We start from the raw sequence: 12,019 nt of genomic DNA, 5'->3' as shown, positions 1-12,019 counted from the left end.
TCTGAGGTCCTTTGCAGCCTGCATGGTACTGCCATTATATGAAAGAGTTAACTTGGTAAGACTACCTGGTTCTTTATCATCTATGTCATTATGATCATTGAAGCCAAGTGAATTTCCATCATAACACGCTGAGTAAGTGTGAGTCTAAGGCTCTCTTTTTAGCCTTTTTATGTGCACATTCAGGAAGGCAGCAGCTTTGGAAAGTCTGGATGTTGCAGATACCAATAACACTGCCAAAGAATGCTGGAGTGATGTACATTAGTAGATGTACATCTACTAATTCTCTGTCTTTGTACAGAAGTAGTTATAAGACCTATCCATAGGCTGAAGAGATATTTTGGTTTAAAAATACAGAATCATGGTATCACTGATGTTATAAAGAGAAATGAAAGGTTTCTGTTACTGCCCTCAGACTCTGTACCAAAAATCAGGTCTTATTTTTCCAAGAACAGCCTTTCATGGAGTGCTGAGTATTGTTGGTTTTTCAAGGATTATGGAGTAAAGCTTTGTATCAGTCCCATCTCTTTAATATTTGGAAATCAGCTTATCTTATTGGGCAGGTTGCCAAAAGTGATTACAACTGCAGAAACTCTACATTTGAGCAAGGATTTTATCAAATCACTCATATCTGGAAAAAGGCCAAGAAAAACACTCACTGGAAAGAATGGATATCATGCCTCAAAAATGGGATGAGAATATGTGGAATTATTCAAAAGCTATGTGAACTTATACATACATCTGCCAGGTGACCAAAATTGCCATCTGAATAAGGCATTATCCCCAGTGAGACCAGGTTTAGCTAAACAAACCATTCCACTAGGCATAATTTGACATTTTCCATCCTTATAGCTTTTCTATCACGTGGGGATACCCCAGGAGCACTGTAAATTCATACCCTAAGTTAATGCACACTAGCCTCTCCTTTGCAGACAAGCCCTTAGAAGCAGAGGTATGTCCTCCAGTATGAACACAGAGCTGCTTATTTAAATGCTGCAAGATCAGGAAGCAATTCATGGTCACTGCAAACAAAAGGGGGTAAATACACCACTGGCTACTGGAGAATATTACTTAATTTAGTAATTAAGGCATCCATTACCTTTGGATTGTTTAGCCAAAAACCGCAGAAATAAATCCATAGGCATCCACTTCATGTATCAGTGTGTGCTCTCCACAGCTGGTGAGAGCACTGTGTGGAGAAGTACTTTCTCAAGCACTTACTGAAGGCTCTTTTTCCACTAATGTGAGAAAAAGGGGGAAAGGAGACAAGATTTTTGCATCCCAGTTGTGCCCCACAAAGCTGTGCCCAGTGCCAAGAGCCAGGCGTGCAGAACACCTGGGCACTGATGCCAGCTGGTCAGGGTGGAGAGGCATGCCAGCCCAGTGGCAGCAGGACCAGCTCCCAGCACAGCACCAGGGGAGCACTCTTTGAGCATGGTGAGACCACTGCCCCAGCCTGCCTTCTGCCAATACTCCAGCAGGAAGTCTGCACCAGCCAGAGGTTCCCCAAGGATTCAGGGGCAGCAAGGGCTGTAAAAAAACACATTACTTGGTTTCAGGCCATGGTCTGCATCTGCATAGCAAGCTGCTGTTTGCACATGGATAAATTCAGGATCTGTATTCCCTTTGCTCATTTCAATACCGTCTGTGAGTTCAGAGAGTGAACATTAAATTCAGATGTAGCTGGAAAAGATTGCCTTTTGAACTAAAACTTCTCTTTTGTTGATTCCTTCTGGAGTATATTGCCTGGATTAAAGCATTTACATGTGCCAATTTTTCAATTAATTTCACTTACATCACAATTCACGAATTAGAGATGGAATGTGTGGCCAGGTCATTTTTATCTGCCAGTATATCATTCCAGAAATAGAGGATATAGGCTGCTTTTCATTTCCTTCCCCAATCAGAAGGGAGCATTTTTTATATGCAAAAAATAATTCATGTGATACCTTTGTGCCACTCAGGTTCCTGTAGATTGTAATAGGTATACAAAATGGGACTGTGCACACACATTTATGTGCATCAGGAGTAACAACCAACAGGAGGAAGAGAACCAGAATTAAGTGCTTTATATGCATAAGGCATGTCTACACAGATCAGTGCAGACAGATGTGGGCTCCTCTGCAGGGTATGTTAGCTTGGGCACAGAGCTGCAGGAAAATGGCTCAATGACTTCCAGACCAGAACAGGCTCTCATTTGATCAAATCAGATCACGGCAGATGTGTGTACTTGTCTGGGCTTATCCATGTAGGCATGCCCAAACTCACCTCCAGACTTTCAAAATATCCCTGGAATGGAAAGGAACTTTTCCAGTTAGGACCTAAAATAAATATTTGCTGGGCTAACAAGCATACATGATAATGTGTTTGAAGTGGAGAGAGACAAAAAGGGCAGTAGAAACCAAAATTAGATGATGATGAAACAGGTTGTTTAAGCAGAACCCATTTATCAGGAAGCCATGGCAGGTCTCCAGCCCAGGGTCAGGTATTTATTTCCAAAAAAGAAGATGAACATGAAATTTAAAGAGTAAAATTTGGCAGAAGTCAAGGAAGAAGAGTCCAGAAGGAGGAGAAAAAGCAAAAATTAATTCCTTTTATGGGGTTTACAGACTGAGTTATGCTTTAGGTACCTTGGATGCCATTGGCAGGTTTTGTCTCTTTTTCTGCTCTCTGACTTTTTGGGAAAGGAAAGTGTAGAGTCATCATGAACATTAGCATGATCATTGATCAAATTTACCTCAAGCCACCAAATCAGAGCTACTGTCTGAAGTCAGTGAAGGGGGCAAGTCACTCCAAGAAGCTTCATTTAGGGTGGTGAGAAAGGAAATTTAGCATAAGTGACATGAATTACACCCTATGGTTGGTGTCTCTCTCTCTTTTTTGATCTAAATCATGTGAAGTCAGGGGAGGTGAATCTCATTTTAAAGGGAGTAACAGAAGGAAGAACAGTAAACAGTTCACAGAGGATTCTGCACACACCAGATCTATCTTCATCTCTGGTATAAGCATAGGAGTAACTCAGTCATCAGTGAGGGTCAACATAACTGCAAATGTTGTAGATAATGAAAGGCCTAAAATGAATGTCCTTGATTAAAGCAGAATTCAGAGGTAGCACTGTTGGAAGAGGTAGACTCACTTTTGACTATCTCCCCATCCCTCAGACCACATTTCTTGTCTAAATAAGTATCTCAGTCTATTAAGATACTTCAAAGTCACTATTTTTTTATGATAGTGCTACAAGTCTGAGGTTTAATAAAAAAATCACAATGTGTATCATGTGTTTCCTCTGCTTATACAGATATTGCCAGATCAAATTACTAAAAAAACCTTCACTTCAATTGCTCCATTTAAGTCTTAATTTGGGCTTTTTCCCCTATCCAGATTACTAATGGTTTAAGGTCAGATTCACCTCCAGGTTTCCTTTAACAAACACAATCTGTCTGTGATGTAATCAGAGACACACTGGTATATGCAGTATTGCATATTCAAAAATGTCTTGGTGAAAAAAGCTAATGCTGGCTGGTTCTCTATTTCTCACCACTTAACTAACCAAATTTGCCCAAAAGAGTGGCAGATGCAGCAGCATCCTTGACCATCCCTACACAGGCTGTGAGCAAGGACTGGATCCAAGTGTCTAATACCTACAACACAGGAGGATCACGGCACACTACAGACAGGTCTGTTTGCCTCCCTACTGCTCTTGCTGCTCTGACAAATGAACTCCTTATGTTAGAGAAAATGAACAGTAATAAGTGTGCTTAAAAGAAAGGCTTTAATGTGGTAGAGGGGCTATACTTTCCCCTTCACCCCACAGGTGAGATTAAAAAATGTCAGTGCTGTAATGCCCTTTCAGGTAAGAAAAAGCCAGTGAGGCTGCCTTGGTAAACTGACTAGCTTAGAAAGGAAGGAAATTTTCTGTGTACCATAAAGATGGAAAGTATTCAAATATCTGGCTGAAAATGCCAGTAAAGCACAGCAAACACAAGAAAGGGTAATCACATGTGCAGCAGCAGCAGCTAATTAAGGCTGCTTGGCTGGAAAGGCCTGAGAGCATCACTGTGCTGATGGATTGAGCAGCCCAGGCCTGTGTTATGGCTCGTTGTGTGTGCGATTGGTAAAGAATGGCCATGGCTAACCCCAGTATTTATACCCTGCTCTAACTGAGGTCACTCACGGTGCTCTTTGGGAATGAAGTAAACACCCAACAGCGAAACACCTCTTCACAGTGGTTGTCCACTCTTCTTCCCAGAGCAACCTCTGTGAAAAGGGTAACACAGAGGCATCAAGAGTATTTTAAATGGGGACATGTTGTTATTAGGAGATGGTTATCACCTGAAAATCTGGGATTATTAGAATAACTGATGTTAATGTATTCCACTTGGGCTAGACGAGCTATGTCAGAGATTATTGCAGTTTAAAAAAATAAAACAAGAAATCTGAGGCAGTTGTGTTTCTCCAGGAATTTTATTCTTTTTTAATGAGTGTTTCATTTATAAAGTCCAGATTTTAGTATACTGCACAGCCACAAGACGACTAGGCCTACCTCAAACTGATCAAAATGGAATTTTTCCATTGGGTTCAGTTGACTATCCAAACATCTGTTTTGTGGTTCGTTCGACCTTATACGTCAATATGATGTTAATCTCCTTTATACAGAAAAGCTGAAGCAGTGCCAATGATTTAACTTCCTAGGAAGATGGAAGATCCTTTCTCAAGCTGTAAATCCTTCTGGCCTATGCCCAAAGTGAAAAATGTAAATCACCAGAGTGGAAACATGGCAAACATGATTTTCTGTCTAAACAAGGGCAGTCTTAACTTTGGAAATTAATCAGGCTCTTTATTAAAAACACCTTTAATGACAATGAAGACAAATTTCCCAGAAAATTACTTTGGAAATTAATCAGTGTCTTCTTTACATATTTTTCCAGTAGTTTTCTAGATTTGTCTTCATTGCCATTGTAGGTGGTGTTTCTAGGCCATAAAATTTCTCTCCTTCATGAACAGAGCCAGCAAAAGCAATTTTAATGCATTCTAAGCTTTCTTTCTCTATGGTATTTTCTAAATAATGCCATTCCTTCCTTTCCCTTAAACCAAATTTTTACTCTTTGCAGAGGTGGACCTAGTAAGGGGATAGTAGCAAGGAGCTTTATAGTCACCATCCCTACCCCCATGGCCATCACTGTCCCACTCAGGAAGAAACCACTTGCATTTTGATCCAATCCTACAGATATGAGTCATTACAGCAAAATTCCCAATAAATGATCAAATGTAGCTCTCCATCCCCATAGCTTCTTCATTCCCTGCAGTTTTCTCAAATGAACGATACCAGGAAAATCCCAGCTTCCTTTGACAGGAACTGCACCTCTTGAAATCTGAGGACTGTCACAAGCAAGTTGTATCATAGATGATACAGTGGAATGCCAAAGCAGAGTTGGACAGTTTGGGAGTACTCACTGAGGGACATGGGACTGAGGCAAACAGAAATCTAGAAGGACTCTGAAAATGCAGCAAAACTTTCACAGAGTTTTGGTGGGGAAATGGGGCACATGAAGCAAACAGAAATTAAGAAAGCATGGCAGCATCCGCAGGGCGGAGGTGCAGGAGGGGAACAGATAAAAAGAGCAGATGGAGAAGGAGGGACAGGAGTGGCAGGGTGAGGTAGGAGTGCAGGGAACATGTGGATGTAGAGGAAGGGAATGTGGGGAGCACATGATGCCATAAAACAGCAGTTTCGGCAGAAAGGCTCTCGAGTCCGGAAGGGCAAGCAAAAGTAGATGCGTGACATGGGAAGTGGGATTGTAAGTAAAATGGTTTGGAAACTGCTGCCAAAACATTATTGAAGTTTAGCAACAGGAGAGCAGCTCCTGCTCTGTTTCAGTCTGAAAATCTTGTCATGTCCTCCATAAATTTTGGCAGCAAATGCTTCAGGGGAAGGCGTCAGAGTTGTAAATGGGTGCAGTGGCAATTGCAGCTGTGCACAGGTTGGGAGGAACAGCCCATTGCATTGCTCCACACGTGGCAGAGTTGATTTAGGGAGTTCAGAAAGGTTCCTTAGCTCCTGCATAAAAAATGCTCACCTTGGGAGACTAATGCCACTTCAGCACCACATGAGTCACCCTGGCACTGCATTGTTAGAGACTGACAGGAGTTTTGGAGAATAAGGTATAGCTGCTCAATTCAACGCTGTTTTCAGTACACATACTCTCTGGAAATGTACTCTATCCACATCCATACCCCATGTGGCTGTTTGAATCTTATATCTCAGCTAGAAAGAGTTCCCATGGCAATGAATGGTCTAATAATAAGTCTGTGGAAGAAAAGGTTTCCTTTTATTCATCTCAGATTTCTTGCTTTTTACGAGTCAGTGACCTATTATTAGAAGGGAGAAAGAACTACTCACATCTTCTACCTAATGTAAATAATCCAGATCTCAGTTTTACTTCACAGACATCAAGTTGCACAGTAAATAGAAAAGGAGAAGATTTACAGAAGCATGAGCACGGTAGAATTTTGCAATAGCAGGAACATCAGATGAATGCAACTTCTTAGCAACTAATAGAACCACCCAAAACACAAAAGGTGGTGTTAATGAGATTAACTCCCACACAGAAATTTGATAGAAGAGAAAAATAGCAGTATAGAGACAGTCCTCAATATTGGATTTGGGCTGTTCCATGAATAGCATTGCATTGTTAATGCAGAGAATGAAGATAGCAACCAGAAGAGAGGATCTTCATTTGCTTGTACATAAGAACATGGAAGGGAAGATGACCTGTAAAAGTGTGACCATGATATGACATATCCTGTAACTATTAGAAAAAATGGAATGAGAAAAGACCAAAATAAAGAGAATGGGTTTAAGAAAGCAGTCTTCAAATTACTCACAGATCTAGCAGGCAAGATCAACAAAGAAAACAAATGTAAAAGAGGAAGGATTAAGGGAAGGTAGAGAGTCCCTGATGTTACAGTAAAAGTCTGATCTATCCTAGTGAGGAGCAGGTCTACAATTGAGTGTCAGAGGAAAATGTGGATAAATCACAAGGCTAAAAAAAAGGTCAGCATATTTCCCATCGTTATATGGGAACAGGGGAATTACAAGGCAATTAACTTTTCTTCAGTTCATAGAAAAATTCTGGAACAAGAAATCACACAATTTGGGGCAGCTGGAAGACAAAAAACAGATAAATGACACTTAACAAGGATCTGTCATGTCAAACTACTATAATTTACTTTCTGTGTCAAGGCAACAGGTCTTGTGACTTAAGTGAATGGCATATACCTTTATTTTATTAAGGTCTTCAACACACCTTGGATGGCATTCCCACAAACAAGCCCAGAAAAAAGGAGTAGATAAATGTTAGAAAGAACCATTACTGGTTAAAAGCATGTAATCAGAGATTAGTGCTCAACACTTCATTCTCAAATTCACAAAAAGTATCTGCTGAGGCTCAGCAATATCTCTACTGCATCCAGCACTATTCCAGATTTTCAACAATTCCATGGAGAGCAGGCATATGTTTTTTAATTATAGGAATGACTAAACTGGGAGAAGCTGCAGTGATGACAGAAGACAAGATGGGAAGGTAGAATGATCTTGACAAATTGAAGAAACTATTTGGAAGAAATAGGGTGCAACTGAAAAAGGCTAAATTAAAGGTTTTAAAAATTAAATAGTTATAGCAAACTCCAGAAACATAGGAAAAGAATGCCAAACTAATGCAGAGTAATGCAGCTTGGGGGTATAATAGTCTGCAAATTCACTACTAGCAAAGAATTCAGACACAAAATAAGCAACAGCTGTGTTATGATGGATACAAATGACCAGTCCATGAAATATGATGTAATTATTTTGCTATATGTGGTGTTGGTTAGGTTGTGTTCCACTTAGGTCACAGTGACTCAAGATGGATTTTTCCTCTAGGGGTTGGTAGGGAGAAGGGTTGGAGGAATTTGGGATAGTTTGGAGGAGGCTCCTGTGAAAAATGATGAATTCTTAAATATCTCAAAATGACACACTCAAGTTACTACACATAAAAATAATTTTTTACATATACAAAAGCTAAGTCATAGGAAACTTCTCAATGTCTGCAAAGGCTGGATGAAAAGTAATGTCAGACAACACAGCAAGGAAAAGAGGTTACTGCTTACCAGGAAAATTTCTGCAAAGCAAGGACTGTGCAGCATTGAAGCAGACTGGAAAAGGGGAACAGTGAAATCTCCACTATCAGGGCTTTTAAAAATGGATCAAGTAAGCAGTTGCCAAGAATCTACTGATCTACTGTATTTGACTAATCTCTGTCTACTTCCTTCTTTGAATCACCCATAATTTTGCTATCTTACAACTCACACTGATTCCCAAATTATTCATAAACATTGTGAGTAATACAGGCACTAGTTCAGGATCTTCTGTTTCACCATATATTTGTAATGAAAATAAGCCTGTAGTCCTGCCCACTGCTTTCTGCCTCCTGTCATGACATTACTCTGACTCTTACTTTCTCACCATTTATCTGCAGGGGTGATACCTGACTAGATCTATGTAGAAATTCAAACCTACTTTGCTTTCAGATGTTACACTGCTCAAGTTTCAATGATAGTTTCAACCAGTTCTGAGACATGAATACAGCAATTACTGATCATTGCCATACCTTAACCCATATGTGTGCTAATACTGGATAAGCTTTCCATTTGAAGTCCTCAGGCACACTTCTTTCAGCCTATCAGCCTTCTTGAGGAGTGGAGTACCTTCCCACTTGGCTAGACTATCTCTAAGTAGCAGCTCCCACATTTTCAATTTGCTCCAACACCTCAGTTGTGATATTTCCCCAACAGCTTCATCTTCTCTTTGGGAACAGGTCCAAAATTAACACAGGTGAAGACTTACAGTGGAATATAACTTGCCTTGTGCTTCTTCAGTTGCTTCCTTTGGACCCTGGTGGTCCCACAGTCCTGTGGATTCTTTCCTATGACTATCACATTTGACAGACTTAAGAAAACTTCTTTTTATCTGTAGTGGGGTTTTTTTTAGTGATATCTCTTTGAAGCCTTTGTTGATCCTTCTGATTTCCTGGTAATTTATCACCTACCATAATTTATAATCCTGTTTATTGCCCTCAGTAGGATCAGATTTCTAAATGCTGAAGGACTGGCTCAAATTACCTCTTAAATCTTGGGACTTGGCATTCCTGTGCTGTGCCTGGTTCCGTCTTATTCAATCCCATGCATATCTTCTGACTGTTTTGAATAGTATAACTGTTTTGAATAGGTGACTTTTTAGGGATTCTATTTTAATTTTAAAGCCTTTTAAACTACACTGTTCATCATATCTTTTAATGTTTACCAGAACACTATCATTTTCTGGTGTTTTATTTTTTCCTCTGTGAGTCCAATTGTATGGTTGTCCTGAATTATTTAATACTCAGCTACTGTCATTTTCTTTTAATTAGCTGCTGTAAAAATTAATTAAGACTGAATGGAGATTAGCTTTCCCTCTGATGTGCAAGCTCTTGGCCTAGTTACTCTGAGATCCAAAACTTGCATCCAGGAAACTGTCTCTCTGGGGCTGATGTAAGCTGTCCAGCCTGTGGGTAGGCTGCTGAACTCCCCTGCCACTGCCTCTCTCCTGCTGCTGGGCTCTTTTCTCTCTGTACTTGCTTTCCTTCCTTTTCATCTGCAGATGTGTATTTTTGCTGTGAGCTTGCCATCAATCTGGCAATGTCACTTTTCTTGGCATTCATAAGCGTCCTCTTTCTCTCCAAAGGCTGTGCATATCTGGGTTTTGCTCAGGTTGGCACTTTGTCAGCAACAGTATTGAGTTGTGTCTGCATCACCCACAACCACTAATTCCCCTCCGGGCTGGGGGGGCCCACAGGCTTTGGGCAGCAAGGGAACTCTGGACATGGTGTGCTGCTGGCCAGGATGAAACCCCTGCTTCCCCTGTAAGCTCTGGAAAAGATTTCACTTCCCACCTCAGTCTTGCAGAGGTGAGGAGACCCTGCGCTCCAGGAGGACCTTAATGGCTGTGTCCTGCTGTGGCACAGGAGTGAGGAAGGACAACAGCTCAAGTCACAGTGTTTAACTTGGAAAACAAAGAGTTCTTCAGACAAACAGCTCACTGTGTCAGTGGTGCTGAGGCTGGCAGGGCTGGTGTGCCTCTATTTCCATCCCAAGCAGATGATGTGTTTCATTAAGAGAAGAATACAGGCAATTGTTAATACATCTCTTTTGAAGAGCTCTCATTTTGAGAGTTAATCTCATTAAACCCATCTGCAGCAGTCTGGGCAGTCACAAATGCCTGCTCAAGAGGCTGCCATAATGAGGCAAAGCCTTCTCCCTGCTCAGCTTCCCCCGGCGTGGCCGCACCACCGCGCACTGTCCGTCACGCGCTGCCAGGGACACGCGTCCGTCTGTCCTCGGCAGGAACACCTTGCACACCACTCGGCACTAGGCAGGAGGATGTGCTGGGGGCATGGACACATAAACCCTCCCGTGTCAGGTTATGGGTTACACAGCTGTTCGAATTGTTGGGAGGCTTTCCCTCAGTGGTTCTTTTATATGGTTTATATGGTGTGAAGAGAGCATTACTCCTGAAGGGGCTTAAAGACCTTGGCCCGGTTTGTCTGTGGTCTTTAAAGATCCCATGACGCTTCTGGAAAGAGCTGGAGAATTAATCTTTTTGTGCTGCTTAAATTTCAACAGGGAGAATTATGTTTTGCTTTTCTATCCTTTCTCTTTCTGTGTTCTGCTTTGTAGATTCAGGCATTATTAATATCTTTTATAGCATTTTAAATGTGCACTGTGTGTGGCAATATGAATGGAAATCTGAGGGGTTAAAGTCAAAGGAAAATCCCATTGTGAACAGTTTCTGTGCTGGGTGAAGATGGTGGTAACAGGCAAGAGGCAGTGCTGTCATATAATATACGGGCATTGTGAATATTGAATTAAAAATCACAGTGCTGTTAAGTACATAAATTTTTTTTTAATTCTGATATGATTTTCAAAGTATTTTAATTGGAAAAAAATTATGTTTTTTTCAAAAGCATATTTCTTTGACATTATGATGAAATTCAGAGGATAACAGACCTCACATCTGATGTAGATACATGACTACATGCCATAAACCAACTTGATTTATGTCGGTGTAAATGAAAGCAGAATCTGTCCTGCAGCAGCATCCACATGATAGAGTGTGGTAACTGGTCTGCTGCCTCACGCTCAGGCTCTTTCTCAACATTAGAAACAATCAAATGCCAAATTTGGGGAAATCTTCTGTCTTTGTGTAACAGGTACACAATATCCATTAAGAAAGAGGTGATGAAATGAGAGGAAATGAAATGGAAAGACTTTTTTAGAAACAGAGGAAGGAAAATGGGCAATGAGAAAGAAATAATTTCAAAGACAGGATTTTAAAGTCCTCAATTAATTTCTAAAAGCAGTCATAGGACATGCCTGAAGGTTTTCTACAGTAATTAACAACTGTAATTCAGTTACCAAGAACAGAAAGAACATCAACACCACAGGTTGTGTCTGCCCCTAAAATGGGCTTTCTACCAGAAGTGGTGGTACCTTCCAGACCTCCAGCAACTGTAGTTGCTGTCCACACCAGTCCTAACAGCTACATTGTGCCCCAAACAGCACATCCCAGAAAATGCTCTCTCGCAGGCAAGCCAGCCAGTGAGCCACCAGCTGCCCACCACCCACCTCTCCTGCCCCACAGCTCCCCAGCACGGCTGCACCCCTATCCAGACTCTGCTCAGCCCCATGGGCCCTCCCCGCTGCCTCCTGCATGGCTGAGTTTGGGGAGCACTGTGCAGCCCCTCCCTCTGCTACAGCAGAGAGAGAGAGTCTTGGAGCCTCCATTTGGGCAGAAGATTCTTTGCCAAGCCACAGTGTGTGGGGAGCCAATTGTACTGAGCATGGCCACCAGCATAAAGTGAGCTTCTAAAGCAGAGAGCCTTAAACTCCAGTGGCATGTTCCCCCTTCTTCAGGAGAGACTGTAGTAGGAGCAGGGAGGTGGAATGC

The sequence above is a fragment of the Passer domesticus genome, chromosome 5 (assembly GCF_036417665.1).
Source record: "Passer domesticus isolate bPasDom1 chromosome 5, bPasDom1.hap1, whole genome shotgun sequence".
Taxonomy (NCBI): Eukaryota; Metazoa; Chordata; class Aves; order Passeriformes; family Passeridae; genus Passer; species Passer domesticus.
This window is presented reverse-complemented; position numbering follows the sequence as displayed.